The following is a 17,730-nucleotide window of genomic DNA, read 5'->3' as shown; positions in this document are numbered from 1 at the left end:
CCACATTCATTGAAAAACCGTAATATTTTCAATCATTCTTACAACAGTCGTCTATTTTATCTCCTTTACCATCATTTAAATGCCAACATTCCAGTAAAAGGCTGGAACACAGTGGCTGCATTCAAATGTCACTTGTTCCTCCATTTTTTCCTCTTTGTCTTCCCCTCTTTCATGGAATGCAACTCCATGTTCAAAAAAATCTCAATTCTCTGCCAGCAAAACTGTGTTTTAGGCTGATATAGGGAGGCAGTCAATGGCTTCCCTAAACTGCAGGAACTACATGATGGTATTATTTAACCAAGTTTAAATAATACCACCCATTTACTGCCACTCCTTACAACTATGTTTCAATATTAACTAAAACCATTAATTGCTTTGTTAAAATGAAACATCATGTGTTCTCCTATACTCAAAGTTGGAACGTTAATCTGTACTTTGATACCAACCTCTAATCCCTAGCTTACATTCTGCCTGCACCAGGCCCCAATGAGTCCTGTGAAGGCTCACCCTTTCAGTATGGTGCAGTAGCTCATTCCCCCCCCCTTCCTGAATGCTCCATAATCAGAAAGCATCTGTCTTCTTTGCTGCCTCCTTCCATGCTCTTTCTTTATCCCTTTTCAAGTTCACTTAATCTTCTTTTACCCTCTATTCTTTCTTTTATAATCTTTCACGTTCCTTGCTTCCCTTTCTCTGTCATTCTCAGGTCCCACTGTCCTTCACCACTATGCCACAGCATTTGTCCAGCCAGATGTGACAATGCTGAACATTATAGAGGGCAGAGAGGTTGTAATGATGGGGTGGGGGAGTTCTAGATACCATCCACAAAGTCAGGCAGTACTTCTCTCCCCACTCCACACATGTAATTGAAACCTTAATTAAATAATATGGGCAAATCCAAATTTAAGGACAAATATAATTATACCCATCTTACCTACCTACCGACATATATTTTGCTGCTCTTCCCTATGGCAGCCTCTTTCCCCTGTTTCCCCCCACTTTTTTCCGTCACCTCCACCTTTTACTTTTACTTAATCTTTTTCCTTTTTTTCTTCTTGCACTTTTCTTCCCTCCTCCCTTTTACCTCTCTTCCTGCCCCCGTGCTGTCACTGATTGAGACTTCAAACCCTCAGAAATGTTGGCTGCAGATTGCTTAGCAACCCCCTCCAACAGCCAACAGCATTCCACAATGTAGTCTCACGAGATCTTAGTGAGACACTTGTCTTAAAGAATCAGACATTCCCTTCTATAATTCTGGTTTTTCTCTTAATCCCCCAATGCATATTTCTTTCTGAAAATTAGGGCTTCACCAAACTTATAGAAAAAGCTCCCATTTGTCTATGGCCCCATTGTGTGGATTGTTTCAAATCACACACGATAGGCCAGTTCAGGACTAGATATAATGATACCATTGGCATGTGGGGAAAGAGATCTTAAAACTGAAGAAAAAGATCTACATCTAGCAACATCCGTTTTTCTCCCAACATCTCTGAGATTCAGGCTGTATAAATGACTGTAGTTGGTATTATGTCTCAGTTGGGGTCATCTGGTTGACCCAATTAAATCCTTTCCATTTTTTCTTTATAATAACAAATGTCGTCTACCTCCTTGGAAAAGGTAGCAACAAGGGATGAATGAGACCAACCAATGAACAAGTAGTTGCTTTAAAGACTACAAGGGCTTAAAAGGTCTGAACAGGGCAGGGTAGGAGAGAGAAAACACATTGGCATAATGAACACTTGTGCCCTTAAACAATCTGAGAAAGCTAGCACTGAATGAAAAAGCAAAGGAGATCCTCTGTGTTCCTATCATACAGGATGAAAATATTCTGAAAGGAAAAATTTAAGCAAGATGTAGCAGATGAGTGAGTGAAGAAGCGTTGCCTTGGAGAATTTTTTGCACTGAATGATGTTTGAAGTCAATTCATTAAACTGATCCAAGAGTTGCATCAAATATTGGTGTGCAGAATGAAGAGTGACTGGAAGATAGGAAGAGAGAAATGCTGCATAGGAAAAAGCAGGCTGTTTGCCTTGATAATTGTCTCCTCACCTATCAGCCTTTCCATATTCTGTCAATTAACCATCTAATTGTATCTCTAAAAACAAAGAACTTTCCAGAAACACAATGACAAAAGAAAGGTACCGTTCTCCTCCCTTCCTCCCCACCATTCCTGGAAAGCCTAAAGCTTCATATCCTTCCCAAGTGAAGGAAAGTCACATGCCATTGTTTATTAAGGATTTTAATTGTTTTTTGGACTTTTAACACTCTTTTCATTTTATTCTTAATTACTCTGCCAAAGTATGGCTTTATTTTCCTTTGACTAACTCTAAGAAGCAAGTGTGAATTTACTAATGGGTAACTATAGAATTATGAATATAGATGGGCAATTTATGGATTGTGTGTTATGTGTCCTCCCCCTAAGGCTCCAGCCCACTAATTCCCTTTGAATACTGAACAGATCCTTTAAAAGGGTGGCTACAACAAGCATGTTTCTCCTACCCTTCCCCCCCCCCTAAATATGATTTATATAATTTACAAGGATAAGACAGGTCACATTTACTTGCCACATGAGGCTATGAAAATATAATTTTAGCTTTAGCATTCAGTTTATCAACACTACCTTTTCCTGATTTGCTCACTTCTCTTTTTTTACTGTTTGTTTCACTCCGCTTTAGTTGGTTGATAAGTAGGCAGTGGATATTCAGAATAATAATTTGTCTGGCATGATTCATTAAACCTTCATGAAAGAACAGAACTTGATATATACCATTACCATATTGATAATGAAACTCAAGGCTGTAATGTAGGAGAGATTCAGTAATAATGATGTAAGTGAATGATAAGATTAGCATTACACTGCTGAGATAAATATTGTGTTATGTTTAAAGATCTTCCAGGAAGTTTCATCTGCCTAAGGGCTTTTTTTCTACCCTGACTTCTCATCATAACTGAGCAAGCTTTCCTCTAAGCCTCTGATGTGATTTTGATCTAAAGTTTTCTGCCAGCAGCTTCACAGGGAAAGCCTGTAAACTGCAGTATGCTTACACATGCCTAATGTTGCTAAATACCATTAACACTCTTTTCAGCAAACAAGAAATGAGTGCAAACCATTCAAGCAAATCACCTATTTAATAATTCAAGGAAAGTAAGAGCTTCTCTCTTTTGGCAATATTTATTGCATTTTGATGTCCATCTTACCAAGTAACAAAATAAAAGGTAAAGGTAAAGGTATCCCCTGTGCAAGCACCGAGTCATGTCTGACCCTTGGGGTGACGCCCTCTAGCGTTTTCATGGCAGACTCAATACGGGGTGGTTTGCCAGTGCTTTCCCCAGTCATGACCGTTTACCCCCCAGCAAGCTGGGTACTCATTTTACCGACCTCGGAAGGATGGAAGGCTGAGTCAACCTTGAGCCGGCTGCTGGGATTGAACTCCCAGCCTCATGGGCAAAGCTGTCAGACGGCTGCCTTACCACTCTGCGCCACAAGAGGCTCATAAGTAACAAAATGCTTGCCTGATAAAGCTTAACTACTCTCTTTTGCACCTTTATGTTCTGACTATAATTTCCTTCTTTTAGACTTAATTGGTGAGCTCCAGATTTCAAACCTCAGAACAAGGACACCAAATAGAATAGTCCACAGGAAATATATCCTAGGATGTCTGTGACCCCACACACATATAGTAGTCTGGAATAAAATCCCGGAATAAAGTCTAATTTTCTTCTAAATCAACAACATTGCAAAGTTGCAGTAATATAATGGCCAGATCTTTTAAATCCTCACCCCCAAAAATTAGACATAAAAAGTGCTTCTGTACTGTCACATCAATGTTAGCTTTATGGAACTCCTATTCAAAATGTTGCTAGGGTAAGAAATTATATATGCACATTTCAGCAATTCCCTAGGACAAGAAAAGCCAACTTCCACACTGTTGTTCAACTCAACTGGTAAAAGCATCAAACAACACAGTTTGGAAGTATGATATTCCTTGAGTACCCTTAAAGAATCAGACTTGGAAAGCCAGACAAATTTGGATCCAGGAAATAGGCATGTAGGATTTGAATTTGGCCTTCAAATGATTAGTTCACTGTTAAGGCAAATGAGATTAGGAAAGTAGATGGACACCTGCTCTGGCATGAAGATGCTTAAGAAAGCACCACTTACTGGGGGGAAATGTCATCCAGGAATTAAGGTACGTGTGAGTGAGTGTGTGTGTGTGTGTGTGTACGGGGGGGGGGGGTCTTCCAGTGTGGGACAATTCTCAGGGTGAGTTTGCTTCTTCTATAATATACTGAATCCAGTAAGTTATAGTGGTGCTTTGAGACCTGTTTTATTTTACAGATGGCTCGTCAGTGCCTGACAGACAGTAGAATACCGCCCCACTCCTTCCAGCAGACCAACAATTATCCCACTTTTCTAATGGATTAAAACCATAATGGGGCAAGGACGCACCAGTGTGGCAAGAAGTCTAGAAACGAGTTCTGCTAAGTCTGGGGCTTTCTCTACTGGAAAAGAATGAAGCTTTGTTTTGGCAAAGGTGGATGGAAATATCCTTAAGTCTATTCAAGTTTGCACAGGGAAGAGCAGTCTATGGGGCCAGGACTGAGAGGCAGGAACTTGAACAGTTTCCTCTCCTGTCCCCAGTCTCTTGCTAAAGTGCCTGCCTACTTTTCCCATTTCTAAGCGCTAATCTAGAAATATGCTCTGCTGGGTTCACTAATTAAACTTTTCTCTCTACCCCTACACTGAGGAAATGTACACAATGGGATGGATCAAGACTAAACAGGATTTCCCTGTTGCTCAGGACAGAATGTCATGGAGACCAATGGACTGCAGTGGGAGATCAGAAGCTGGCAATTTCCATTCTGCTGATGATATTTTGTTGGGATCCAACCCAGTTACACAACAGGTATAATTACAAGTTTTTCAAAGATATGTTCTTATTTTACCTGTTTATGATTGAAAGGGTAGGAGTACATAATTTTATGTGCACCAACTTATTTGGGTTAAGCTAAATGACAACTAACCCTGAGTTGTCAAAGCTAACAGCTTAACATCATACCATACTGTTTTCAAGCATTCAACTGACCTGCTACAATGACCGAGAAAGCCAGTTGCAGGTCATAAACCCAACAAACGTATGCTAAGCCTCCTGTTTTTGCTGGTGCCAAATAAGCAGAACTGTCAAGCATTGGGCAAGTCTCAGTACAATGCTACATTAAGATTGCCAGGTCCCAAATTATACTGGCCTGACCTATATCAATAAGTGTGATTCAGACATGCTGTCATTTAGCAGTGAATACAAAAGACTGTTAAATTAATAAATTGATATATTAAACCAACACCAGTAACACTGACTCAATTCCACTCTAGCACTAAAGGCATTTGAAAATACAGAGCTCAATGATGACAAGGCTTTTCAGGCTCTATGTTTTGGTCAGTACAAAACAGTACATGAAGAATTTTTCTAACAGCTCCATAAAACCTGGCTCAAAAATATCTCTAAAACTTGTTTCACCATGAAGCAGGAAATACATTACATATCTTCTTGTCACTTTTTATAGAGAGCGATCAAAGACATTTAAAGGTTTTATATTAGCTGCTTTTCAAGAAGATTTTTCAGCTGACTAGGCTCACGTACATTTGCCATACTAAAAACAATCACATACAAATTTATTACTTTTTTCCTGTATAAGAAAGCACCATTAAAAACCATTAGGCAGAAAGCAGAATGATCTCTAGGGAAGATTTAGCTTCTGTCTCTGTGTTGAAGTTGTAGGAAATAAATTCAAAGCAAGTGCTTCAGTATTCAAAGTAACCTCAACTGAAAGGAGATCTTTACAAAATCATTGCTAGTTCATAACACTTACACTAGTTTAACTAATTTTATACCAACCTTCAAGGGAAAAAATGAAGTCAGTTGTTGCTAGTTTCCTTAAACGTTTACTTTAGTCCAGGTTTGACAAATAATTATTTTTACTTTGGCAGTGGCCCACATTTTTTAACTGACTGAGGCAGCTGATTATGCATTTGACCAGATATTAGAATCATAGAATCATAGAGTTGGAAGGGGCCATACAGGCCATCTAGTCCAACCCCCTGCTCAACGCAGGATCAGCCCTAAGCATCCTAACGCATCCAAGAAAAGTGTGTATCCAGCCTTTGCTTGAAGACTGCGAGGGGAAGCTCACCACCTCCTTAGGCAGCCTACTCCACTGCTGAACTACTCTGACTGTGAAAATTTTTTTCCTAATATCAAGCCTATATCGTTGTACTTATAGTTTAAACCCATTACTGCGTGTCCTCTCCTCTGCAGCCAACGGAAACAGCATCCTGCCCTCCTCCAAGTGACAACCTTTCAAATACTTAAAGAGGGCTATCATGTCCCCTCTCAACCTCCTTTTCTCCAGGCTGAACATTCCCAAGTCCCTCAACCTATCTTTATAGGGCTTGGTCCCTTGGCCCCAGATCATCTTCGTCGCTCTCCTCTGTACCCTTTCAATTTTATCTACGTCCTTCTTGAAGTAGGTACACAGTACTCCAGGTGTGGTCTGACCAGTGCCGTATACAATGGGACTATGACATCCTGTGATTTTGATGTGATGCCCCTGTTGATACAGCATTCGCCTTTTTTACCGTTGCATCACACTGCCTGCTCATGTTTAGTTTACAATCCACAAGTACCCGAAGGTCTCGTTCACACACAGTGTTACCTAGAAGCGTATCCTCCATCCAGAACGCATGCTTTTCATTTTTCTGACCCAGATGCAGAACTTTATACTTATCTTTATTAAATTGCATCTTGTTCTCATTTGCCCATTTTTCCATTGTGTTCAGATCTCGTTGAACTCTGTTTCTATCTTCTGGAGTATTTGCCAGTCCTACCAATTTGGTGTCATCTGCAAACTTGATGAGTAGTCCCTCCACCCCCTCATCTAGATCAGTGGTCCCCAACCTTTCTGAGGCTGGGGACCGGCAGGGCAGCGAGCCACGCCTGCGCATTGCACATGCGCGCATGCGTGCATGCATCATGCGCAGCTGAAATCGTGCATGCGCCGCACATGCACAATGTGCGATGCGCGGGCACGGCCCTGATTTCCTCTCCCTGCCCTCCCGCAGTAAGAAGCTTCCCGGGCCGCAAGCTTTCTTACAGTTTCTTACTGCGGGGGGGGGGCGGGGAGAGGTAGCCGCGGCCCGGCGCCATGGCCTTCGCGGCCCGGCACCGGGCCGCAGGTTGGGGACCACTGATCTAGATCATTAATAAATATGTTAAAAAGTACCGGGCCGAGCACCGAGCCCTGAGGTACCCCGCTACTCACCTCCCTCCAGTCTGATGAAACACCGCTGACAACAACTCTTTGAGTGCGGTTCCCTAACCAATTCCCTACCCACTTAGCTATCTGAAAATCCAGATTGCAGTCCTTCAATTTATCCATTAGAACATCATGGGGAACCTTATCAAAAGCTTTACTAAAATCCAAGTAAACGACATCAACCGAATTTCCACGATCCAGCAAACCTGTTACTTGGTCAAAAAAGGAAACCAGGTTGGTCTGACAGGACCTGTTGGAGATAAATCCATGCTGACTTCCTTGGATCACCAAATTGTCCTCCAGATGTTTGCAGATCACTCCCTTTAATATCTGCTCCATTATCTTCCCCACAACAGAGGTCAGACTCACTGGTCTGTAGTTTCCCGGGTCTTCCTTCCTCCCTTTTTTGAAGATCGGAATTTTTCAGGCCGTGCGGAACCATGAAAGTTCCTGCATAGTATACACATAAAATTGCTGAAGCATATTGTTTTGCATAACTGGAATTTGATTCTGTAACCACATACTTAAGATTACAAATGTCTTGACACAGAAATTGTTTCCCAAGCATCAGGTGATGTCTTTCTTTTATCATCTAGATAACTGTCTTTGATTTTAAATTTGCTATCCTGTCAACTGTAAATTTTTACATCCAGGATTATTTTAGGATGCAGTCAAATGATAACATTCTTCAAGAACAAGTGTGGCCTTATAAAAACAAAATCTTCTCTATGTACTAAAGTTGCTGATAAGACTTAGCTATGTTGACAGTGGGGGGTGCCAGTATACTGTGCTAATTACATCTTGAGGTCTATACTTATTTATCAGACAGGTTTGTTCATCTACCCATTTCACCATGCAGCCCTGGAATTCACTGGAGAGAAATACAAGATTACTTTAAATCCAATCTTTGGTCACTTGGGTCAAATAAAAATAAATTCCAGGTCAACCTGGCATGCTGTTATTGTGAATTCAATTTGTAATGCAGCAAAATCACACACTCTGCCCTCAGAAGTGAAAGCCTCACAGTATGATGTGTAACATCAATGGTATGTCACTTTAGTAATGGCATATGACAGTATAATTCAGAATGTCTTCTGCGTGGACAATTAAAATTCAATATTTATTTGGCAGCACTGTACTCACAACATTAAATAAGTCACATTTAAGTGTTATACCTGATTTACTTAAATCCCTAAATGAAATTTATTAGATTGAATTGAAATTCAGCATACCACTTACAGATATAGCGATCATTCTCTTAGTGAATACAAGACCGATAAACTTAACTCAGGAAAACTGATGGCTAAAAATGCACTGTGAAGTCATTTGGCATCATTTGCTAGACATTTCTTTGTCAATTTTAGAAAACAAAACCAGAAAAAGGCTGTGAGTGCTTGCTACTTTACCATGGGGTAGGAAAAATGTTTTAAATCGAGCCAGTATACAATTTGCTCATCTGTAGCATCAGCCATACTGGCCTACAGCATATATGTAGTGAAATTATGTACTTGGGGATTATCCATGAAAGAGATAAATATAATTCATAATACTACAGTTTGCTTGGTGAATTTTTGTGCCGTATTTGGATGGTTTTCCTTGCACAGCCCACAGGAGGCAGAGTTTATCCAAGAGTGTGTTTAATAACTCTCTGTTCTCCCGAGGCAGGCATTCTGCCTTCAGCAGGGAGAGGCAAAGTGTGTTAGAGCAGAGCATCGCCTGCAAGGTAGGTTCATACTTCACATGCCTCATTTGAAAAACTGAATTACTACTAGCCTTAATAACAGTTGGCAAACCATAAATGGAAAATGGGATACATAGAATCAGAACCAGCACAACAGACAGTCTAACAAACCAAATGCTTTATTAGATTCTACTCAGATGATTTAGATGCATACATCAGTGATATTTATGTAAACAAACAGTTTATTTAGTAAGCAACATATTTATGCCTTTAGGAATACATAAAGCTAGCATACGGAAGTGCTTCCACCATATAAGTAGTACATCTGTGCCACTGGTTATTTATAAACAACTAATGTTCAGCACAAAACAATACTGTCTTGGTGGTATAGTTTCAATTGAAAGGCAGAAGTAGTATATAGATAACCTCTAATGCAGCCTTTCTCAACTTTTTACCATTGAGAAACCCCTGCAACATTCTTCAGGCTTTGAGAAACCCCAAAAGTGGTGCGATTGTGCAGAATATGGTTGGGAAGCATAGCTATGTACATGCCCACCCTGGTCCCCTCCCTTTCCCACTCCCTCCAGGCCCATTAATGGTCATTTTGGGAGGGGGGGAAATAGACTGGCATGACTGTATATGGTCATATCACCTGATAACTGTATAACAAAATTTAAAAATATATTTAAAATTAATTAACTCCTACCGATTCAGGAGATCCCTCCAGGGCCCTCAAGAAACCCCAGGGTTTCATGAAACCCTGTTTGAGAAAGCCTGTTCTAATGTTTCAATATAATATAATAAGAGCCAACTTGGTGTTGTGGTCAAGAGCAGCAGCTTCTAATCTGGCAAGTCGGGTTTGATTTCCCGCTCCCCTACTTGTAGCCAGCTGGGTGACCTTGGGCTCACCACAGCACTGATGAAGCTGTTCTGACCGAGCAGTAATATCAGGGCTCTCTCAGTCTCACCTACCTCACAGGATGTCTGTTGTGGGAAGAAGAAAGGGAAGGAGATTGTAAGCCACTTTGAGACTCCTTTGGGTAGAGAAAAGCGGCATGTAGAAACCAACTCTTCTTTTCCTTCTTCTAATGTACCAAACACAGCCTAGCTGGATAATATGATGGGTCTAAGAGAGAATGTCACTCATGAGTTACCATGTATCATGGATAAAATCTGGTTCCAATGTGTAGTCAAATTTTCAATGAAGGACATTTTTTTCAGAAATAAAACACACAACATTTATCTTATATCAGTATTGTATTTCAGCTTTCCTATCTCAATTGCTATTAACCTGCAGGAGTAAAAAGCACCATTTCCTGCTCTGCTCCATCTTCTCAATATCTGTTCTCACACATTTGCCAGATGAGCACTAGAAAACTGGCAAACTTCCTTTCTTGCCGGCTGGGCTGCTATTGTGTTGAGCTTGTTCATTATTTCCCAGGCACAGCTAAGGCATGACTTTTAAAGCAGCCCCAAAGGGACATGCAATCTATTTATTATAGCTCCATATTCCTGGGTAAAATATTGACACCACTTATTTATACCCCAGAGAGGTTTGGCTAGTAGACACTGAGAAAATGCAGAATCACCTGGACTTCTCTCAGAGCTTCTACACAACTCCCCTTTGACTTATCCAGGTTATTTAAGCCATATTTATCATATTAAGGAATGGTCATTGAAGATAAAACTATTCTTTACTAGTCTGCATCTTTTACTGTCTGACAGATTACAGAATATTTCCACCAAGAAAACTGAATCGTATCACAGAAATGTTGGTTGATGCCCACATTCTGGTGCTTTCTTTCCTGTTCTTTTTTATATCTATAATAATAGGTCTTTGAAACAAGATCATCAATAGTTTTGGAACTGAGTTTGCCTATATATTTCTTTACCATAGCCTCCAGATGCCACTATCTTTCTTGAACTAGTATTTAGCTGCCTATAGATCAGATAAATGAAGAAGAATGAGTTAAAACGGAATCAAGACAAGACTGAGGAAAGCATTTTCTAGGAACAACTGAATGTTACTTTCACATTGGTTTACTGCTGTATATACTGCATGGGGTTTCAACTGAAGGTGTGGTGGTTGAATTCTTCAGGAAGTTTTGTATGATCTGAGGCCAACATAGCTGAAAGACAACCTCTCCCTTTGTGAACCTGCACAACATTTGAGTTCCACTCATTATGCTGTCTATTCAGCAGGCACAAAAACTAGTTGACTATATTCTCTTCCATTTCTGTTAAAGCTCTCATTCTGTGTAATCTGGAAAAGTACCTTCATAGTTGGGGAAAGTGAAATTTGTATTAGAGGTAGTTTTTCTACTTTATACCAAGAGACTTGAATGCTTTCAGTATTTTGGTTGTGATACTCTATTTTCCCCTTCTCACATCAGGTGAGGACATCATGTGCACAGCATGCTTATACATATGCTGCCATTTCTTCATTAATCACCATAGGGGCCTCAGAGCAGGCGTGAGACAACACATGTCTATTTATACAGTTTTTAAAAAATGGTTGTTTAGTTCTTCATAAAAGAACTATATCATTCATTTTAGAACTACTCCCTTTCTTTTTCACCCGTTCAAGCCCTTTTCATAATCCTAATAAAGCCTATAAAGAGGGCAATCATTGATCTTGATTCATGACAAGCTCAAACCCCCAAGAACATGGGCTGTTAGTAACTACATCCTGCTGCAAAGTGTGTCAGCTATGAATTATACAGATAGATTAAGGTACACTGTATGCGCACGGCTGCACTGGGAATCTGTTGAACTGCTCCCCCCCCCCCCAAGAATCTGACCACATTCTTTGAAATGTGAGCAAATTTAACCAATAAGACTTGTAAATATATCATAGGTTACTGAAAACGAGTGAAAAATGTATTGCATTAAATATGCAATAAAGACTTTGATAAAATTCTCAGATACTTTACTTGCAAGTTGGGCAGGGCAAATACGTTCTGATGAAACTCTGGACCAATTCATATATCAAAAATGAACCATGGACCATTTGTGATGTGCATTAGCCAGAATTCTTGGGCTATGGTGCTCTTGCTCTCTCTCCTCTCCTTGTATGTTACTTGGAGTTTAAGATTTCCTAGTCAGGAATGGAGTACAGTTTGTTATGTTCAAATCAGGCAGTTTAACAAGAGCAAAATTTGTAGTAAAGAAACAAGTGCAATTTATTTAAGCACCTAATTCAGATATCACAACAAATTGTTGTTCGCTCTAGATGAGGAAATCTTGAATCTCATGTTGAACATGAAAATGGAGGAGGTAAGAGAAAGGGCTTCCCAACTCATTGTGAATGAATCAAACAGTCCGTGTTTTTTAAAAATCACATTGTTTAGGTTGAAGAACCAAAAGAAACAGAATTCAGATTTAGAAAACAATCATGGTTTTTTACAGATTATGCAAAGTGGTATCATTAGATATAATTAGAATAGTTGAACTGAACATCAAGATAACACTTTTTTCTTTTTTTTTCAATGAACACAAGATGAATTCTTCTTCCAAATGATGCAGTTTGCAATGTTGTAGTGCTGTTTCAGTACAGGCTCAGTTATTTAACATCAATGTAGCGATTTTCAGTAATGATAACACAAAGAGGAATGCTGTGACAAGAATAGCAGCAATTCCTATATTTAATGTTATTTTTAAAAAAGTGTTACCTAAGGCAATTATCTTGCAGCCTTTTAATATCTACAGGGAAAAACCTAAGGGGGAAATAATTGACTTTGCTAATTTTACCCATGACAATTATAAAATGACTTTGCATTTCATTATAACTGCAAAATTTCACATCTAATTGTCAGCCTTGATAGAAGTACAAAGATAAATGCATCATACAAAAGCTTAGACAATCACCCATAACAGCATGGTAAAATTAGTTCAGAACTAATGGTGCAAAATAATGCTAGAAGTCTTGGATATAAATTATATTGCACAGAGCAACTGTAATTACTGAAACAAATATGTGCTTACTCAATCACTGTGGTCTCTCCTGGCTACTACTGTTTACAGTGTGTGGCACATTTTGTAATCCTCTAAACTTATTGCAACATGTGGTAATGGCCAGCAGTACACTAAGCTTCAAGAGAGGACAAGACAAATACATAGAATTTAACGATAAAGCCAGCCCTAAATGCTCTGTTGCTGCAAACAAAGGGGTCAACAGGGACTAAAGTATTAGCAATCTGCACTGTTTCAGTAAAATAGTAGTAGTCAGAATCACAGTATTGGAGCCACTTGAGAGTTTAAAGTAATTTAAATGTAACTGAGATATACAGAATGGATAAAATCTAATGTGCATTGACATGCACTAGAGCTACAGTCCTGGCTTTTACCCTTTTTCTGCACTGACACTGGGAGCTTAAGGTACTTTTTTTTAGAGATCACAAATTAGAACACGGAAGGCAAGCATACCAGAAAATAAGCATCTGCACTCTGTCCAGTTAAATGATGCTTAAATAAAACCTGGTGTGTGCACACACCTGTCCCATCTCCTTCCTTTCCTGTCTTGCAAATAGTGTGATGAAAGAATGGTGGTTTCAGAGTAATTCCAGCTTCTTGTAAAGCAGGGTATTTTGTGTGTATTTTCACCCATGTACAAAATAGATTGACTAGAACAGGGCCTCCAGCATAGTGCCCATGGGCATCATGGCACCCTGAACAGGCAGCCAGGCAGCCACCAAATATTTTTAGAAAAATGAGCAAGGCCAGATGGACGTTTGCCTATCAAGGCTTCTGATCAGTCACTGAAGATTTGATTACCTGTGCAGATTTTAAAACGTTGCTTTGACTGCCTGCAGGATCTTAACTGAGAATGAAGATAAGTGGCAGCAATCATTTTGAGGGTGAGCCCACCACATTGCAGCTTCAAAAGTTTGGGGACTCCTGATCTAGACCCATCTCAATCCAGATTCAGGCCTCTGAGACACAAACTCATTCACTGGAAGTATCAGGCAAGTATATCTCTGCTGATTCGCCTGGGCCTCATGACAACTTCTGATATCATTGGCCCTGGTATCCTTCTAAAGAAACTGAATGAATTCAGAGGAGGGGATACTGTGCTTAGTGCTTTTGCCCTCACTTGGCTGGCCGGTTTCAGAAGGTGATGAAGGAGGAATGCTGCTCAGTCTCATGACATTTATACTATGAGATCCATGTTGCCTCCATACTGCTTAACTACAAAGAGAGAGTGTCTGGGGATTTGGATTGAGATGCCATCAATATATGGATGACACCCAGTTAGGTAAGCCTGTGAGTTAGGTAAGCCTCTGGAAGTCCGAATAAATGTCTGGAACAGATAATGGGATGGATGAAGCCTAAAACTGAACTTCAGTACAGGCCAATTGAGGCAGGGACAGGGTGCACTGTTGGTCAATTACAAAGTTACTCAAGGCCTGAGGAGTCAGGCTGTCCTGGAGGGAGCTGCACTACACCTGAAGGAGCAGCTTTATATCTTCAGAGCACTTCTGGATTCTGGAGCACATGTGGAGGCTCAGGCCTCTTCTATTGTTCTTTGTATAGCTTCAGCTGAAGTACCAGCTATCGTTGTTCCTGGTCATGCTGATTCATGTTCTGAACATATTCAGACTGGTGGTGGAAAGTGCCATTGCTTATCTAAGCACTAACTGGGGCCAGATCTGATTAGATCAAGCTAGCATAAACAGCAATAATGTGTTTTACTTTTGAAAACTCCTCAAAAATCTTGCTTGCTCCAAAATGTGCAAACCAGTTTATTGCTGTGGAGCTGGATACATCACCCCTATGCTGAAGATCACTCCTTTTTGTCACTATTTCCCACCATCTGGCATTCCGTCAATGATCACCCTAACCAACGTTTTTAATGTATTTTAAACATTTTTGTTTTAAAGTTGTATATTTGTGAAGGGAGTTTAATTTTAATGGTTTTATAATGCAACTAGATTCAAAGCGCAGCCGTGGCCGCCCAGCAGATACATAGAGGTGGCATTGCCCCTGGGTGAGGCGTTTCTGGACCTGGTGGGAAGGGCTGCTTCCCCCCCCCTGGCAGTAGCACAGCCTTCCCCTTGGGCCTAGAAGCACACCCAGGGTCTGGAAGCACACCCGGGGCCTCTAGGCCCGAGGGGAAGGCCTCTATCTTTACACACAATGTCCTGCCGCTTCCCTATCTCTTTCTTGCCTGTTCTGGTGAGGACCTAGAAGCCTTTCTGGCCTGTCCTGGTGAGGGCCTAGATTGTGCCCTCACCCAATTGGCTAGACTGCTGTCTGTCCAGATGAGGGGCCAATCGGAAGGCGCTTCGCGCCTTCCGATTGGCCCCTCACCCAGACTGGTCCCGCCTACTCTTTGTCCACTTAGCCCTTAATGAATTATGAAGAAGGGAAAGATTATTATATCATGTATGTTTTAAACTGTTAGCTGCCTGTTAGAGCAGAAAGATATACACATTTTGAAAATAAAATACCCGAATTGACAGCTTGTTTTTGGGTACAATTCCCACCTTTAGGACCCTAAATGATTTGGGGCTGGGGTATTTGAAAACTGTGCTGTCCACCTCACCAATCAGGATCTTCTTCCCAAGCGCTGCAGTGGTGTTCCTGTTCCCACAGAAGAAGTGGTTGAAAAGCAGGGACAGGGCTTTTTTATTTGCGGCACATGGCCTTTGGAATGCTCCCCCCACATTGAAGCTTACCACACAGAAAACTGTTTTTAATGTAAGCTTTGATACTTTAAGCTGTGTTACTAGTCTAAGGGGTTTTGAATGGATATCATTTTAGGCTACTAACTTTGATTTTTATAGAGATTGTTTTTATGTTTTTATTTGTTGTATTTTTCCCTAGGGCTTATCCCAAGCACGTTTCTGGAGAAGAATACACAGATTCTAAATAAATTAATGCAGGAGTGAGGGTTAACTGTTGGTTTTCCTTCTACAAACTGGAATCTGAGGCCAGATTTAAACCCTTTTAGAATAACACATGGTGGAAAAACTAACCCTGGTTAAGCCATGACCCTGCATTGGTACCTCACACACAACTCAAATTAGTTTTAAATCATAAAACATCCATTGTGCTTCATAAGGGAACAGCAGAGAAAGAGGGAGGAGTTTGGTCCATATGCATTTTTAACTGCAGTTAAATTGGGTGGCCCAGGTGGGGGGAAGTTGGGTGACTTGATAGTCACATGAAAAAGTTGATTGCTCTAGCACTATAGTCTACACCCAGTCGAAGTTTCATCAAGTGGAACAAAGATTAGTGCTTTCATTATAGCATCTTTTTACAAAAGAAAGAAATGAGAAAGAAGCTCCAGTTTTTCTTCTTCTTGAGAAAGGCACAGGCAAATCTAAAAATCCATAACTTTCAAAACAATAAAATACCATGTTGACAGTGTAGCTGTCAAGAAATTTTTACAGCTTATACTCCAACTGTTCAATTTTTTAAAAAGCTATAAGAGAAAATGAGCTGATAAATAAATCGGCTTCCATAGTTGCATTTTACTTAAAGTATACGGAAGACATTAAAGCATTCAGGTGTCAGAATGGGACAAACTGTTAACATGTTTTGGCAGAACTTTCAGACATGCCGCTTAATTGCTTGAGAAAGCATGCAGTTCTCTTAGGCTCCAGTGCTTCAGTTTTCTACACGTGATACGTGGTAATCCTTAAATAATTATATCTTTTTGCTTATGTAAAGAGTACCAAAAATAATTTCATCCAAGTTTTCCATAACAATGAACATTATTTATCATTAAAAGCTCATTGATTTTAATGCAGTGTTTATTTACTGTCCCGGGCCCCCGGGAAGTTTGCCTGGCCTCGAGCTGGTGGAATGAACTCCCAGAAGAGCTGAGGACCCTGCCAGAATTGTCAGCTTTCCACAGGGCCTGCAAGATGGAGCTCTTCCATCAGGCGTATGGTTGAAGCCAGAACAGAGTCCCAGCAGTTAAACCAAGGATTCCCCCCCCCCTCAAATTCACTAACTCTGCTCCCACTCTCGCAGAAAAACAACTTGCCCACCAGGCTGAACAAGCTGGGATGGGGCTAGATGTTGTGACCACTGCTGCCTGTGTTTTTGATAATTTGGGAAGGTTTTACTGGGATTTATGTGTTTTTACTGTTTTATGATGTAAACCACCATGAGCCTGTTTGGGGAGCGGCAGTCTATACATTGAAATAAATATTATATTGTATTGTATTGTATTGTATTGTATTGTATTGTATTATATTTATATAAGGGTCAGTTCACACAATGCCATTTGCCTGTACACATTAGACTGTATAAACACATAATAATTTCCTGCATATAGCACTTCTTTCTGCCTATGGACTCAATGCTTACATGAAGCACTGTAATGTATAAACAAGACAGTATAGCTAGGCAGAATTTCCTCTGGCCACGATGACTTCAAAAACTAGCTATCTTGCTTAAGAGAACTTCTGCCAGTCCTGTCAGTGAATGCATGCTTCACATGCTGACATTTTTCATGTGACAGGTGCTCAAGAAGCATTTTACATAAATATACAGCAAGTGGCACTGTGTGAAGCAGATGTAAGTTCTGTGGGAAAATATGAGAAATGTACTAATAAAAACCATCTGTAAAGACGTATTGCATTTTTATTCTCTGTCCTCCAAGGAGCTCAAAGTTGTGTTTGTAGTCTCCCACCTTCCCATTTTATACTCCAAACAACTCTGTGAAGTAGGATAAAGCTTTTTTCTTCTTGTTGTTAGTTGTGAAGTCATGTTTGACCCATCGCAACTCC

At 40.3% G+C, this 17,730-nt stretch overlaps 1 protein-coding gene across 2 annotated transcripts in view; it reads right to left on the bottom strand.

Annotated features, from left to right (window-relative positions):
* The window catches only part of PDSS2 (decaprenyl diphosphate synthase subunit 2), a 107,211-nt gene that overhangs the window by 33,679 nt on the left and 55,802 nt on the right, over nt 1-17,730 (bottom strand). The window lies entirely within an intron of this gene.

The sequence above is a fragment of the Paroedura picta genome, chromosome 1 (assembly GCF_049243985.1).
Source record: "Paroedura picta isolate Pp20150507F chromosome 1, Ppicta_v3.0, whole genome shotgun sequence".
Classification (NCBI taxonomy): Eukaryota; Metazoa; Chordata; class Lepidosauria; order Squamata; family Gekkonidae; genus Paroedura; species Paroedura picta.
The sequence above is the reverse complement of the archived record's forward strand: the minus strand, read 5'-3'. Positions and strand labels throughout refer to the sequence as shown.